We start from the raw sequence: 17912 nt of genomic DNA on the forward strand, positions 1-17912 counted from the left end.
TTTTTCTGGGCTTTGGAACAAATTATATGTTATTAACTATCTCTTGAGAATGATAGAATTTACATCCTAACCCTATGGACTTGGTGCTTTTGTCATGGATTCCATTAGTTTCCTGTTGCTGCTGTAACAAATTGCCATAACCTCGGTGGCTTAAAGTAACACTGGGTTAGAATCAAGGGTTGTATTTCTCCTGGAGGCTCTGGGGAGCATCAGTTCCCTTTCATTCCCCAGCCTGCATTCCTTGGGGCATGGGCATCTTCCATCCTCAAAGGCAATGGTGGCTAGATCAATTATTTTCATGCACAATCATTCCAACCATCACTGCAACCATCAACTTTTCTTCCTCCCTCTTCTACATTGAAGTACTCTTATGATTGTATTAACCTCACTTGGACAATCTATTAGAATCTATCTATTTTAAAAGTTGTCTGATTAGAAACCTTATTTCCATCTGGTACCTAATTCATTCAAACTCACAGGTTCCAGGGATTAGAGGTGAACATCTTCTGTGGGCCATTATTCTGTTTAACACAAGGGTATTTCACCATCTTTAAATTTATTCTTTTTTTCTTTGTTTATTATTTCTTTTGAATATATATTGTTCATTGATATTTCACCACAAAAATATGCGCTTAGTCTAAATTTTCAAATACATGATGCTAATTTGTACATGCTTTTAATTATTTGATCACCTATATATCTAAAATTATGACCCTCTTCATTTTTAATTTGTTGTTGCTTGTTTATTTCATCATTTTATTCTTCAACAGAAATAAAAATTTTCACATTTAAAAATTTATGAGTTTTTACAAATAACCAGCTTTTAGTTATATTAATAATTTTTTGTAGTGGTATTTGAAAATTTTTTGTTTGTTTTTAAATCTTTTATCATGTTCTTACTTTGTGTTTATTTGGCTCTGTCTTTTTCATCTTTCTCTTGTGAAAATTTAATTTTAGTCTTTCTTATTTTGTAGTAAAATAACACTCGATTTCCTCTGAATACTTCTTCAGTACTTCAGCTGCATCCCAAAGGTTTTGTTGTATTGTGCTTTTGTTGCCACTCATTTATTTTTATTTTATCCTTATCTTTCAAATTATTCAGAGTAGTGTTTTTTTATAGAAAACATTTTATATAATTTTTTTTACAATTTGTTTGTTCTTAATTTTTAGTATGATGACCAAATGTAGGTTATTTAAAAAATATATTTTTCAATTTATGAAGTTTTTTAGTTTTATATATCAATATTCTTTCTTATGCATTTGTAAATATTTGAAGCTAATTTGAATTCCTCTTATTAACCACAAAATTGTAGACTGATAAATATTGATATATGAATTAGGAACATTCAGGTATAAATACAGAAAATCAAGTATACTGCCCATCTTGTCTGTCAGTATATCCTCTTTGCGTTATTTTCAAAGTTGATCTAGCGTTTGGCTATTTTTAACCATTTCCACTGCTGCAAGTTGGTCCAAGCCACCATCATGTCTTATGTGGATTTTTGCTATAGGTTTCCACGGGGTCCCCTTCTCCCACCCTTATCTCCATTCAATCTCTTTTTTTACCTACCAAATTACTCAATCATACAATTTAATGTAAACAAGATCTTGTAACTGTTCTACTCCAGATCCCCCATTGGCTTTCACTCTTACTCTTCCTTTAAGTATTTACACACTATTTCTCATTCTTAGGAAGTCCCTCCCTAATGACCTCATGTGAAATTGCAATTTGCTCACCCAGGATGACTTTTATTATTTGTTCAAATACTTACTATCTTATATTATGTGGCATGCTTATTCATTTGTTCTTTTCAATTGTCTGTCTTTCCCCAAAAGAAGAAGAATGTAAAATCTTTAGGGGACAGATTTTTAAGTTTTTTTTTTTTAATGTTAACAATCATGAACACTCAGAAGAGTAATTGCTGTATAGTGAGTGCTTAATAAACATTTGTTGAATAAATGAATAAAATATCTTAATTGTGTCATTCAAATTCTCCACTGCCTTATTTATTACTTTGTTCCTTTGTTTTGCTGATGTCTGAAAATTCCACATTGAATTCTACCAATGATATTCTGGAATTGTCAATTTCTCACTTCCTTCTTCTGCTTTGAATATTTGGAAACTTTAGTCTTACATATTTAAAAGTTAATGGTTTATATTTTCTTGGTGAGTATTATGTTTTGTTCATATGAAATTTCACTCTAGAGTTAAATTCTGTTTTATGTTTTATTAAAATTTTAGCATTAGCTTTCTTTTCGTTAGCACTTGCTGGTGTCCTATTATTTATTTTTAAGAGCACAATGATATATAGAGAAATTTATTTAATTCATACCAGTAATTTCTTAGCTTTATCTATTGAAAACCTAGACTAATATAAGGAAAAAAAAAATCTTACATTGGTAGCCAAATATCTTCTAGCTCCCATGAATCATCTGCAATCACTTGCTAGGAAAAATATTCATAACCCACATAGGTCATACAGACCTTTTTAATGCTATTTGTATTCAGTGTTTTCTAAACTGAACAAAACATTGCAAGCTTTTACTTTTTTATACCTTTCAAAATTTCACTCATATTAATGTGTTTTCCCATCTCAGTCTCTCCCATTACCAAACAGGTAATGATAAGGGATGAAGAAAAGGTCCTTGATTATTTCTCATTTGCCTCCTATTCCTTTGGAATAAACCAAGAATTCATTAAGAATTTTTATAAATCAGAAAAATAAAAACTCAAAATTTTTCTTCAAATAAAAGAAATGGAGTAAATAAGTTAATAGGCATTCAAATGTCAGTCACCTAACAGGCCCTAATATACCTTTAAGATAGTTTAATTTTAACAGGGAAGTGTTAGAACAGAAAAGAAGCTTCTCAAGAAGCAAAGAAGCACTCATTTAAAAAATAAATTATAGCTCAAATTATTAATCTATAGGTTGTACCAGGCAAAGACAGAAAGAATTAATGTTTTCTCCTCTCATGAACCTTGTATGGCTGGTGTAAGTGACTTACAAATGTCAAATAATGGACTGTAAATCATTAGCCACACTGATCAATCATGTTTATTTAAACTTTTCTTGGCATGAGACATTTTTAATGGGAGTAAAACAATTAATAAACAACCATTTCATTTCTTTTTTCCTCCTATTGTAACCAGATAGGCTAACTGAAATGGATGATACAGACTTGAGCTGTAATTTTTAAAATATTCTAAGAGCTGCCTCAATCCCAAGAACTAGAGAAAACTTCCACCCACAAATAAACTACCAAAGGAAATGTAAATGCAGTGTGGTTTTAATTTTCTTTTGTGCAATCTCAGGCAATCCCAAATAACATTGTAAATACCTTTTGAAAATAAGCAATTTAAAAACCTATCAAAACTATTTAAAGTATTTAAGTTCAAGGCTCTCAAATGTCCTTCAATCAGGCCAGAAAGCATCACAAAAATTATGATCACAGTTACAAACAAATGAATGGAATGTTTACATTTAGGGAAACAAAAAAGCCCCATGTAACTTTTGAAAATAATCATTTACTCAAATATACCATAAGTAGTAGGAATGATGATAACATAGGAAGCAAAACTAAGCTTGCAGGTGAAATTTACAGAAGCTCACAAAAATGATATTGTCTCACATTGCAGATGTAAAAGGACAAAACAGTTCTAATGGAGTTAAGGGTTCTCTGGTCATCTCTGTTCCTTTGATAATGCAGAGTGTTAACTATTTTCACTTCCCATCTCACAAAGTTAGTCCACAGGAGGAGCTGGTGGATCTTATCCATTCTGAATACTGGTTGGCTTTCCAGGTAGGGGGATCCTCTTAGATTAGGGGGTCTCAGTAAGAATAAGATCACCGCAATAACTCTCCAGACCATCAAGGTCATAGTAACACTGATGCTGTTATCATCAGAGGACCCCGATAATTCCTGAAGACATTCTACATCCCTGCAGTAGGACTGGGACTGCCACAACAGATTAATCAGCCTTCTCATCGCATGTTCATGAGAATAAACACATTCACAGGGATCAAACCTACTTTCTGCCATGATTACCCAGGTTGAGTTCGCTTGACTGTTTAAATTTCTCACACTTCTGCTGGCTAGGAAGTACAAGATCAAGGTATTAGCAGACTTAGTGTCTGGTAAGGGCCTGTTCTCTGGTTCATAGATGTTGCCTTCTTAAAGTGTCCTCCTAGGATGGAAGTGGTGTTTTATTTCTCCTATTTTTTTTTTCAAATTTTATTTTAGATGAGTCTTATAAAAAGTAAGATCATGTGTGTATTTTTTATTTCTTTAATAATTTGATAATCAGCAAATTTGATTTAGATAATTCCTTAATATCCTGCAACTATTTTTCTAATGGTTAATTTCTCAAATACATATTTTTTATAGTATATATTTTTCCTTAACCACTAGGACTAATCAGTTATCCCTTCATCTGCTTACTCCTAACCACATTTCTCTTTCTCATGATAGATAACCTAGGACACCGTCATTTCCTCCTGCCTCCTCCTTATGTTGAACTCATCTGGGATTTTTTTTTTGTTGCAAATGATAATTTCTTTGCTTTTTATTTGAGTATAAATGTTTATTTATATATCACATATGCATTATCACCTAAGTATATTTTAAGTATAAATAATATGCATTATGTATGTATTATTTATATATTCAAAGTATTAACTATATATTTTATTGATTTGTTTGATCATTGTTACTTTTAAATTTTTATATTTTTCTTATATTATTTTCTTGTGCTATAGTATAATCTTTTAGTGGTAACTTTCAGAGAGGCTCTATGGGTTTTAAATTTATTTTAAATTTCTTATTCTTTGCAAGTTCTAAACTTTTATTATGTCTTCAAAATTAACAGTTCATATGTTCCGTTCATATCACAGATAGTGGATTGGCTGGTCTCAAAATAATTTTCCCTCAAATCTCTGAGAATATTGCAGCATTGCCTTTCACCATTCAATTTGCTAATTAAATGTCAACATGATTTTCCTTTTTTTTTTTTTTAAAGATATTTCCTGCCTTGGAAGTGTTTTAGTATTTTTAGGCTCAGTTCTGAAGCTTGAAGGTCTGCATTCAAATCCTCACTCTGCCACTGATTTGTGCTCCTATTAAAAACACATTAGTCCTCTTAGATCAATCCTGCATGTCTCCTAACTTTTTATCACGTTTTAAAAAAATTGCTGTCTGTAATTTCCTTGTCTTGGTATTCTAATTTTCTGTTGGAATTTGATCTACTGCATTTCATTTTTAAGCCTTATATTAATTATTCTTAATTTAGAGAATATTTCTCCACTTGTCTTTCTTTCTGATTGGTTCATTTTTGTAATCTTTACTATTGCTTTTTAGATGCAATAATCTCTCAAATTTCTCTTAATCATTATAGAGATTTTATTAAAATATCTTTTATTTCCTGAATTTCCGTTTTAGCATTTTTTTCTAGCACCTTAGCTGTTTACTTTGTTTCTTTTCTTTAATGCTATTCATTTTCCTCAGGTGGCTTATGATTCTTGGTGATTGGTTTAGATCATTGATATGGGTTTATGTGGAAGGGATGATTAAATGCTGGGTGTAAAAAGTCAGTAGTGGTTTCAGTTTACATTTTATAGTCCATTGGTATGAAGCTGGCAGCAAAGCTTAGGACACTTGCTAGCAGCCAACATGAGTAATATTTTTTGGCACTGAAAACTTAAGTAAATTTTCTTACACTAACAAAACTGCTTCTCCCTCACCTTCTCACTCCATTCCTCAACATGTTCAGATTTCCCTGGGGCTCTGTCCTTCTTCCCATTGTTCTCTGTTTGAACTAAAACTGACCCCAAGCAAGTAGCTTACTTCGTTTAGGGTACATCTTTTGAGTTTTAGGTTGGCATTTGGTAGTAGGGGTTGGGGACAGAAAGAAGTTGGACCCATTTGACCAGCTGATTACAATTTTTTTTCTTTAATTAATTATTGTGATAACTGACCTAGTACTCCCTCTCATGCTTTGTGGTTCCCCACTGTGAAGTTAGTATATTTTATTTTTCAGTAGTTTTCTACTCATCATCTTTGGGCTATTCTTTTCCTATTCTTGTTTATCTTGTATTAACAACTTTATATCCTCTCTACATTTCCATAGATTTTGGAATTCCTTGTTTCTTTCCATATAATTGGAAATTAATTTTATGTGTGTTTTCATGTGTGCACAGATGCACATGCTTGTGTATGTGTGTAAAATATATATACACACACAGAGTCATCAAAAGAGAGCATACAGGAAGAGTTAAGTGTATATACTCAGACAATCCAATCAGCCCATCTCTACTACATTTCAGAATATTTATCGAAGTGTACCAGGATATTTGACAGGTTGGTGAATGAACAACCAGAATGTTCCTTCATACAATAAAACAAGGAGATGTCTATTGCAGTCAACAAAAATATGTCACATGTACTCTGTCATCAATGGGATTCTGGGAGAATATCTAGGCCTTGGAAAAGCTTGGATGTTCTGGATGTTCAAACTGCTCTCTCTGTAGTAAGAAGTTTCCAGCCTTGGCAACCTGTTCTGATTCAACTACAAGGAAAGTTACACAGTAAGTATTTCTTTAATACTTTGGCATTGTTCTTTACACATGAAAATGAAAAACGAACAAAAACACACAACATGATATCACCTTCATAAATTCTAGGAAGTACATCCATATACATGATTATCTATGTCTTAGAATTTCTTAAATCAATGATATTACAACCCTTATTAGTTTTAATGTACCTAACTTCTCTTCTTCATTCATTAATTTGATCAATACTTATTGAGCATCTACTTTCCAAAGACACTATCCTTGGCATTGAGGTAAATGTGTGAAGAGAAGAAAACAGATTGATTTCTTCCCTTGTGGGGTTACATTGCAAAAGATTGTATCTCAAGATAAATTCATTTTCTCCTCTTTCATTCACAATAGAACTAACTTTAATGGTAAATGACCTAAAATTAAAAAAAATACTCTAAGTCATGTGAAGTAAATTTTATAACTGTAAAATACATTGCAAATACTGTAGAATAATAATTAAAGTGTTCTATATTGATACTTGATGGTAACTTCAGAGTTAAGAAATTATAAAAGGGTTGAAGTTTGTACTTTTATATTAAGCACTTAATATGCTTTGTGTATAAACTTTTGACAGTTTTTTTTTCAAGTTAGCAACCTAGTAACAGCAATACAAAAATATTTGATTTTACAATATGCCAATCATTCTAAAATAAGATTATAGTTTACATAAGGGACTTTTTTGGATGAAGGCTGGGTCAAAACTCTGCCAGAATTTCTAGTTGAAAAATGAAAATGTCAGTCAATCATCATATGTCTCAAAATATCTGGATATTTGACACTACTGTAGAAAAAGCTTCTGAGTGAGAAGATGAATTTTTATGTTTTTTTTTTTTTTTAACCAGGATATATCAAGGTAATACAGTCCAAGAGGAACTCTCTCAGCTTAGATTATTTCAAAAAAAGGTAAAAAAAAAAAAAAAAAGAATATTTCAAGCCTCTGCAGAAAGAGATTTCAGGCTATGTCAACCTGTTCAGATGCAACTCCATGAAGAGTTATAGGAAAATTAGTTCTTTAACACTTTGTCATTCTTTCCTCAACCTTTATGTGAAAAATAAATAAATAAGATTAACTCTTGTCACTTTTATAAATGAACATTTATTGTCACCTTAGGCCAAAGTAATTTTATTCTTCTCAGAATATCATACCACAATGAGCTCACTGCCTTCAAAGTAATCATATGCAAATCAGTTTAAATTGAATTCAGAAAAAATTCCCAGGTATTCTCCTTCAACCTAAGAATAAATCATATATGATTTTGTGTAATATATCTATAATCTTATGTATAATGTTATATTATAAATTAATCTTGTATATTTAATAAACTGTATGTAATTTTGCAGGGGTAGGAAAAGTCTGGGGTGGTGAACATCAGGTATATTGCCAAAAGCTATCGTTGTTCTTGATATAGTCTCACTCTTAGGAATTTTACTGAAAATAATTCACTTTGTAATAGCTTTTTACAGGCTTCATGCATGATTTTATCTAAATCCTTCCATGAGGCTCAAATTGAAGACATAGAAGTTCTGACAAATAGAATTTAGTGGCTGGGCACAGTGGCTTACACCTGTAATCACAGCACTTTGAGAGGCCAAGGTGGGAGGATTGCTTGAGGCCAACAGTTCTAGACCAGCCTGGACAACATAGTGAGACCCTGTCTCTACAAGAAAAAAAAGCATTTAGAGGTGCATTGCCACAGATATGCCACTTCCTTTAGAACACTTACCTTATTTCACTTCATATTATATTTATTCAGAGTATTGTCATCCAATACGACATCACTGCCTCTAAGAGTTGTTTCAACTGCCAAACCCTCTAAATTAACGCATCTGAGGCAGTGGAGAATAGACCAGAAAGCTGGCTAGAAAGGTGCCCAGACTGCCGCAACTCTGCTCAGCCCCACAACACACACAGCAGTGGAAGTTATATCACAGGCCATTGACATAGTCATCCATTCCCTGGGGAAATATAAACCTAACTAAGGGCCCTTATAACTTTGAAAATGCTGTGAGCTGAATCCTTGCTCTTCTACTCTTCATCATTTCCACTCTGATTAATGTGGGATTGGAAAAGTTTAACACCTACCCATTAACACCTTGAAAGGGATTTTGCTTTCTTCTCCTTCTTCCTATTTGCCAGACATTATAGTAATAAATTGCTGTCTAAGAAGAGCTCTTAAATTTAATATTTTATGAAAAGTTTTAATTGATTTTCTTTACAATTTTTTCTGTTTATATGCCCTTGGGAGAATTTAATAAATATTTCTTTGTTATTCTTTGGTTCAAATTGACTCCTAGAAATATTTAGGAAATTATATTTATTTTTATAGTTTTTTAGTTTGGTTCCCTAATGTAAAGAGACAAAGAATCCTTTAATTGACTATTTGATTGATTCTTAATATATTTGAAAGATTTCTTGCCATTGTGTCCATGACCATTTTTATTATTTTCTTTAATTAAGACTCAATATTTTTTCTGATAACACATCTATTTTTTGTTCCTTAACACAGGTAATTAGTTGGAAAAAAGAGGACAGAATATAATTTTTAAAAATTTTTCATACGAAGCTTCCCAAATAAGTACTCCAATCAAATCAGGATATACATTTAAGGATAATTAGAATAATAAAGTTATACTCACTCTTATATCCCTACCCAGTCATGTGACATGAGTAAAATTCCCTGATTTCCTTATACTTTAATCATTTCATTGATAAATACAGAGGACCAGATAAGATCATGTTGACTGCTTCCTTGACATGGGTCATATAATGATCCATTATTCTAAAACACAGTGTAGCTAAGTAGACACTCATATTTTATTCCATATTTGTCTGGGTATTCTTTGAAAATCTTCACAATGGCAAATTACCTTTTTTGTTTATCTATATGTGAGATTGATTTTTGCAAGTTCTAAGAAAGGAAATAGCAAATTCTTCAATTAGATAGTAGTGATGATTTCTATTTAGTTCCTGAACTGATATACTCTACTTAATTCAGACATGGTAATGTATGATCATGATTGATTGAAAGTGCACATTGCATCCTGGATGAAAGTGTCCCATCCTTTTAGGGTATCATTTTGAAGCTGGTGCCTCAGCTGTGTCTTCATTAGGTTATTCCAACGCTGTATGAGGTTTTCAGCTTCTGGAGAGTGCCATAATGTGATAGAAACTTTTTGCTGTAGAGTTGGCCCATTGGTCATATGTGATCCAGTGTCAACGGATCAAATACCCTGTGAGCTCTTGGAGAGTGGTGCTGATTTAGACCTTGTGGACAGGTAAGGGAAACTCATATCAAGAATATATTTTTGTTCCACTTTAGATGAATTGCTGTCTCTTTCAGGATGAAAGAATACAATATAGTCAACTTGCCAAATGTCTTGTTGGTCTCTTTGAGAATTGGTGCCATATGAAGAACTTAGTGTTAGTCCATTTCTTGCTGTCAGGGTAGCAGAAATAGTTAAATCAGCTTTGGGAGAAGGAAACCCTTGCTTTGGTGTCTATGCATAAATTACATCTCAGCCAATGTAGCTACTTTGAAAATGACCTCATTGTACCAGCACACATATGGCCAGGACAGAGGCTGGCTGCTGTAAAGTAACTGAGTCATTTTGTTTATTTGATGTTCAGAGCCTAAACTTTGGTATATGCTCTCTGATGGGCAATAACACATGATGCAAATATCTTCACACCTTTTAACCATTCTCATATATCCATCCATATATCTCATCTTATAGATGTTCTTCTACCCAATCTTTCAATATATATCCTTCCAGTCCTTTTGACCAGCAAGCCCATGAGTCCATATAAATTCTAAATTTAGGACCTAAGTCTCTCTAGACAAAGCAGATGATCAGGCATAACACCTGGAATGCTGCACTTTTGGAGGTCACTGTCTTTCCAGGTCATTCCTGAGTACAGCGGTAGTACCACGGTCATCCATTTTCAGTGTACATCAGATGCTATGTTTATTCATCCACATACCAATCTGGGAGTTCTTCCTTCTCCACTAGTGGATCCTAAAGGATCTCCCATGAAACTATCTGTGCAATCTGAGGAAATGAAGCCAATATAAAAGTGGTAGATAACGTGGAAGTCTAGTCCACTTCCTGTACAGACTTTTTGTGTCCTTTGGTCTTGTTCAATAATGGACACATTACTTACGTCTTACAACTGATTCCTACTGGGCCTGTCCAGTCTCTGACTTGGTGGGTCTGCCACAAGCCAGCTCATTGCAGTTCTGTCTACATAGTCAGTTTGTGTCCCGTCATCAGGCAATCTGTCTGTACAGGGCCAATTGCCATGCTAGAAGCAGTCCTTTGAAAAATATCTAATTTTCTGCTTCCAATGAAATGAGCTTTCTCTATAACAATAGAGGTCTATATTATGATTCTCCTTTGAGTCTTTCCATAAAAGCTGCATGGTGTCTTTTCCCACAACAGATACCAAAACCATGGGATCTACTATGTCATATACCACGATGGCAGGACCTCTTGCATCTCAACCTGGACTTGCTGCACAGCATTTGATTGCTCTGGGCCTTGCTCAAAACTGAGTAAAATGTATCATCAAATATATGGGTTCAGCAGTCTTCCTAAGTGTGGAATATGCTGCTTCTTGGACCCAAAGAAGCCTGTAATATGCTTCACTTTCTTCTTAGTAGTGAACGATAAAAGATGGAATCATTTGCTTTTAGCTTTGAAGGGAACACCAAATACTATTAATCATCTCCATAACTCTGTGTCAGGCCCCCAGCTTCCTCTCTGGCCTGCATCTAACTCTATGCTTCACCCCCTTGCCTAATCTAGTACTCTCAGAACCCATTCTCATACATACACTCCCAATTCTTGCCTGTACAAGTTGGCTAGTTCTGCGGGCCCTTCCCTGTACACTCTTTTTCTTTCTTTAAAGGCCCAACACTCTCCAGCTCTATTATGTTGTGACTTAGCCCTATATAGTGGCCAAAAAATAGTTGAGGGCAGATTAAAAGCACTCTGCCTTCAAGCATGGGGTCAGCACTAGTCTTAAACAAGGATGAGTGCTCATTTCTCCAGGCCTGAGGATTGAAGATTTTTAAGTGCATAACCCCAGAAGGCCCTAACCTCAGGTTTTAGGATGTCTTTCCTTCCCAATGACAGTCTTGACATTGAAGTGGCAGACCTGCTGAGACCAAAAGTTCAACTTCTCTAGAGTTTTGCTGCAATTTTTATTATGGCCTTGAACTGGCCCTGAGCATTTTCTGCCTTCCCACTGCAGGAGGTGAGAGTCTTCTTACATGCGGCCAAGGAACACTCACAATTTTCACATGCAACATTCATTTGCTGATTTATCACCCTCAGCCTCTTATTAATAAAATTATTAATAAATGTCATTATTATTAAATTATAAAACACAAATCATATAAATATATATACCAACTATGAAATTATTAACAAAATATACAGAATCAATTGCTCCTACCAATAGCTATCCAGCTACTTGCCTTATAATTACAATTTCTTTCATTACATAAATCTCTAAAACTTAATACCCTGGTGCATTTCTCTTTCACTGATACAACCCAGGCTTGGAGAAAACTTGAGAAGGCCATGAGACATGCTTTTACATTTGAGAATTTGGAGGATTGGGTCTCAATTCCACCACACCATTGATTTCATGTCTCTTGGAAGAAAGAAACCTAAAATTAAGATTTTTGTTCTTGCCTAAAATGCATTCAGTCCTCATTTATCCTCTGTAGCCTGATACAAAGATAACTGAGTGAATGTGTTTTTCCTTGTATCACTGCTTGCATGAAAGTCTTCTGAAAATCTTTGTATATGAAAATTTTAATACCCAGATATTGATGCTGAAGCTATTAATACATTTAGCTTAACGATTCCTATTGTCACTTAATGAAGTAGGATTTAAGATGAGAGGAGTACAAACAATAGGAATCTAGACCAGTTTATTCCTTGTATCATGCTAGAATGTATTTTAAATCATTTTTAATGATTAAACTAAGGTTAATTTGTAATATGGAAAATATTTGGCATTAGCTGTTTTCTGTCTTGCTTTAGGAATTATCCCTATTCCTTGGGTGATTATATATTCTCAGGGCCTATATTTTGGTATTTGGAATGATGCTATTAATTCATTCTTTGTGTAAAAAAAAATTAAGTGAACATTTCTAATGGTTTCTTTTATTCACTTTTTTAAACCAAAAACTTAACAAACCAGCAAAAATAACCAAAAAGAAAACCAAACTGACACCAGTGACAAAAGAAAAACTCTTCTATTGTTCAACCATTGCTACAAATAAAGCACCCCAAAAGTCAATGACACATGACAGGGTAGAATTATCATGCTAATAGGCCACCTGGACTAGATGTATCCCAGGCTACAGGATTGTGAACCAATGAGAAAGGCTCTGGTTCATGTGCTTCTAGGACTAGTTAGGGGTAGACTTCCTGGGAACAGGACAGGGAACAAGAAACAAGATACACTGAATATAACCTGATTGATAACTTTGGATATAAAACAGACACACAAATTATATTACTTTTTAAAGCATTTGAGAAAGTAAAAATAATAAAAGCTAGTTTTATTAGCTTACTAATTTAAGAAATATTAGTTTACCACTTATATGTCATGTTCCAGGCATTTTTTTATACTAAATCCCAGAGATGAAAAATTGAGCAGATTAGACACGTTTCCTTCCTTCCAGAAGTTTACGTTACTATGCATCCAAGAATGTATGGTCCAGCTAAAAACTTAGATTCTCATCTGGCAAACTTTGTTTCATACAACTAAATTTTAACTTGGCTGAATTTATACATGGAAAATTGTTCTTTTTATGAAAAAGAAATTAAAATTTTTAATTCAACTTTACAGGATTATAAAATCTACACTTAATCCGTCATTCACTTGCTGTATAATTTTGAGAAACTCACTTACTTTGGCCAGTATACTCTGGCCAGTATTCTTATATGTAATATAAAATAAGAGTGATTGATAATCTTGATTCTCCTGGGTCAAAATACACTCTCATTCCTCATGGGTTCCATTCACAGATTAACCTCGTACATTTCTACCCTTTCCTTTTTCTTTATTTCTTTTATCAGCATCTGGAGAAAAGAAAGGCAGTTAGTAATATGATTTCCTATTTCCCTTGGTCTGTGATTTTAAACTCCAATGCTCTTACCAGCTTATGTGTCTGTTCAAGTTGGCCAATGTCGAAAGTCCATAGTGCTCTATGAATCTCTATATCTCTATAGTAGGATTTCTTTGTCTGCTTTGTAGAGCAGAATTAAAGATAGCTGCAAATTCTTTCTTGTTCCCTACATTAGGAGTTTAATTTCCCTCTCCTTTAAATATAGACTGGTCTGTGATAGCTTAACAAATATAGAATGTTCCAGAAGTAATACTGTGCAACTTCTGGGCAACTCTTTTTAAAAAAAAACCGGCAAAGTTGGCTCCAGATTTATTAGAAAGCTGCTTTTTGTGACACTAGCTCTCAGAATCCAGCTGCCATGTCATGAGAGGCATGAGTCACATGCAGAGGCCACGATGACTGCCCAGCTAAGATCATGGTCAACAGCCATAGGTGCACGCTCAGCTGACCACTGGCATGAACTGCCAGCCACGTGAATGAGTCATTTCGATGTCCAGCTCATCGAGCACTCACATCACTCCAGCCTCTGCTGGCATCTAATTCCAACTGCATGAGGGATCCCAAGCAAGTACTTTCTAGTTGATACTATCAACTCCCAGAGATGTGAAAAATAATATGCATTGGGTTAAACTGTTAAATTTTGAAGGTTTTAACATGCAGCAATACATAACTAGAACAGGCATCTTAATAGAGCTGCTTGCTATCTCAGAGCTCCGCGCTTAATTTTCTATTCATAATTTTGTTTTGTTTTCCTTAAGGAGATTCTCCTCAATTATATAAGTTTCACGTGCCCAGGATGTGCCCAGCTCTTTTACTGTCTCTAACCTTTCCTCTTCCTACTTTCTAATTAGTTTCTTCCATTCTCTCCTTACCCAACCCCCTACACCAACCCACCCTGAATAGACCTTGCTAACTTAGAAAACGCTAGTACTCTGCAGTGGTACCACGTGCACTAAGATGCAGTTATTTTACTTTAGCTTTGTAACCTTCTCTATGTTGTTTACTTAGAGTTCCAGTCAGCCAACTGTAGAGAAATCAACACGTACCCATATGGCTGTGGAGCACATAACAAAGGAAGCACCATGAATATCGCCTAGCACATGGTCGTGTTTGTAGTTTACAGCATGGACTTAGTAAACATTTGCTTCTCTTTTCTCAGCTCTATCTTCTCTGTTGTCCCTATTGCTGCCTGCCTTACAGAGAGGGACTGATGGCTGCAATCCACACCCTGGCCCTACCCCAGTTTTCCTTACCCACTTTGGCCCAGGTCACTGAAAACATAAAATCCTCACTTGATGGTAGTTCCTAGAATTCATTAGGCTTAAGCCTTCCGAGCACCAATATTTTATTACTACAGAGAAAATGAATTCTCTGGTGGTTGTTTTCAGACACTACTTCTAAACAATGATGTGTTTAATTAACACAGTTTATATCAAGTCACACAGACCCTTTTACATATTCTCACACTGTAGCATATTTACCCAAAATAGACAACCTAATTACTTAAAAAAATTGGCTGTATTTGCAGAACTGGAGCATTATAAGAAAAAAATGAACTGCAATTATGAAGCAGAAGGATGGGAAAATGCCAAATTCTTATTTTTGTTTTGTTTTTAAAAATATTATTTAAGACATAGAGTCCACGAGTACTGCAGAGTCTAGTACAAGTGGATGAATAAATCTCCTCAATGTGGATAAAAAGAGAGATTCGTCTTTTCTGGCTTACTAATGTTGAATTCATAAATCCTAACGAATGGCTGCTGAGTAGCCAGTTCATGACAACACGGGGGCAGCACTTGCCCTATCTCATCCACGGGGAGAAGCTGGGTTCACCCAAGGACAGGAGCAAACTGGTTGGGAAGTTATTTAATAAAACCAGGGAGAGACATGATTAATTTAATAATTACCAACACAAATTTCTTGGAGTTAAATAAGAGGAAGATATTAAATTTAACTTCCCCCTCTGGTGGCCTTTGTATTTGTACTTCTCTAAAGCAGAGTCCTCAGGAAGAAAAATAAAGGGATGGAAGAGAAAGTAGGAACAGGCTTCACAAATGTTAAGGAAACCATATTTTTTTACAGGGATTATCTAATTAAACGATACTTTTAAGATCCTATTATTTTTATGAGTTTTAACTAAGTAGTGACCACAGAGTTAGTCATAACAAAATAAGAAGCGAAGAGAAATATCTTTTATATTCCCCAAATTATTGTTCATCTATTTATTATGTACAGTGCACTTTGCTTGGTTTTAGGAAAGATACAATGAAGAAATGAGAATTAGATCCTCTATTTACAGTCTTGTTTGGGGGCCAGGAAACAGGTATATTAATGAATGTTATGATACAATAGAGTAAGTATTACTAATGCTATAAGAACATAGGAGCAAATATCAGTTCTAATCTAGCAAGGAGGTGGGGATAAAAGAAATGACATTTGGCTGAACTCGACCATTGTGTCTCTCTACTGACCACTCCCATTCTTGACATATAGTGAATGCTCAGTATGTGTATATTGAATCAATAAATGCAATGATATTTAGGAGTTTTCAAAGCGAATACTGCGGAAGAATAACACTATAACACAAAAGGTTGAATTGTCATTTCAGACTCACAAGAATTAGATATCTTATTCAGTATCAAGCTCAAGTAATAACTTCAAGGACACAGCTAATGTCAAGACACATGTGAGGCATGAAGCAGCCACATTTCTTCCCAAGTCCTTCCTTACCACAGTAGAAAGTGTGTGGCCCAGACTCAACATATTAGGGAAACATCATCACAAAGGCAGCTATTTTGGTTATAAAACATACCTAATTTATACCTTGATAATTGCATAGCTTCTGTAATACTTTTTGTGCCATAAAACATTTTATTTTAATTTATTTAGTTTAAACAATCAGGATGGTCCTGGTACATCATGCTAAAGGCATTTTAAAGATAAGGGCTCTCACACTAGTGAAGACTAACACTGGGTTTGGAGACCTCTTTTGCATGGAGGTCTGTTACTAGCATGTTAACAAGGGAATTTGACAATGTCATCTTCCTTTTTCTCTCCCAGTTAGATCAGGGGATTTCAGGTTGCTGCTAACATTCTTCTTTACAAATAAGCAAATCAGATAGATTAGGATAGTTTAGTAAAGGTCTTTACTACTTTTTTTCTCATGTTTTATTTTAGGAATTGGCTTTGTAATGTGAGCAGCATGAATGCAAATCCTGACTCCACCATCTTGGATAAGTTATTCAAACTTTCTCAGTAACTGTTTTTTCATTTCTAAATTGTGAGAAACAAAAAGATCAGCCTTGCAGAATTTCCATGAGGATTAAGGTAGCAAACACTGAGCATGATGCCAAGCATATACCAGATGCTCAATAAATACTTCTTCCGCTCCCCAATGCCCCCACTCCCAGATTCCTAGTGATCTCATCCAGATGTGCTAGATGAACCACAGGCTACTCATCCCAGGAATGCATTGCCTCACAGCTTGATCCTTTATGGTATATTTCCTTTCTCATACCTAAATACTCCATATACCTTATTTTTATTTTTGTTTACTTATTTTTTATTTGGTAGTTTTGATTCCCCAACCAGATTATAAACTTCATGAATACTGGAGGCATGCCCAAAGTATGTTTCATTTCTCCAAATTTCTAGTATAATACCATGCATGCAAGGTAAAAACTGCTGATTTAACACTGGCTGATTTATTATTGTTGGGTTAAGTTGTAACTCAAGGATTAAAATTATATGTAGTTCAACCAAGCTTTGATTAAAATGGGAATTGATTAATTCTAGAGGAAAGTAGTCTTTATAGATCTTTTTCTCTATACAGAAATTGTAACCTTTTGTATTATATAATTTGAAATTTACGAAGAAGTTGTAAGGATAATATAAAAACCTTGGAACCTTTGAGGGTAGTTAGAGGAACTAGCCCCTAATAAGGCCCTTCTCTAACCAAACCACATGGTAGTGATCTAAACCAAGATATTTAACATTGATACAATGCTGTTATATAACTCTCAGTCAATATTCAAATTTGCTTAAATGTCTCAATATTTTTTAGTGATTTTTCAGTAACCTGCCACTTTCCCCTTGGCCGTAGCCCAATCTGAGGATTTCCTGAATTTACCATCAGATCAGACACTTTAATTGTCTGGACCATACC

The 17912-nt window shown here is 34.3% G+C and overlaps 1 pseudogene; it reads right to left on the reverse strand.

Moving 5' to 3' along the window:
• Positions 1-3742: 3742 nt before the first annotated feature.
• LOC123643680 lies at positions 3743-4041 on the reverse strand (annotated as a pseudogene).
• Between the last annotated feature and the right edge of the window lie 13871 nt (positions 4042-17912).

The sequence above is a fragment of the Lemur catta genome, chromosome 8, assembly GCF_020740605.2.
Source record: "Lemur catta isolate mLemCat1 chromosome 8, mLemCat1.pri, whole genome shotgun sequence".
Classification (NCBI taxonomy): domain Eukaryota; kingdom Metazoa; phylum Chordata; class Mammalia; order Primates; family Lemuridae; genus Lemur; species Lemur catta.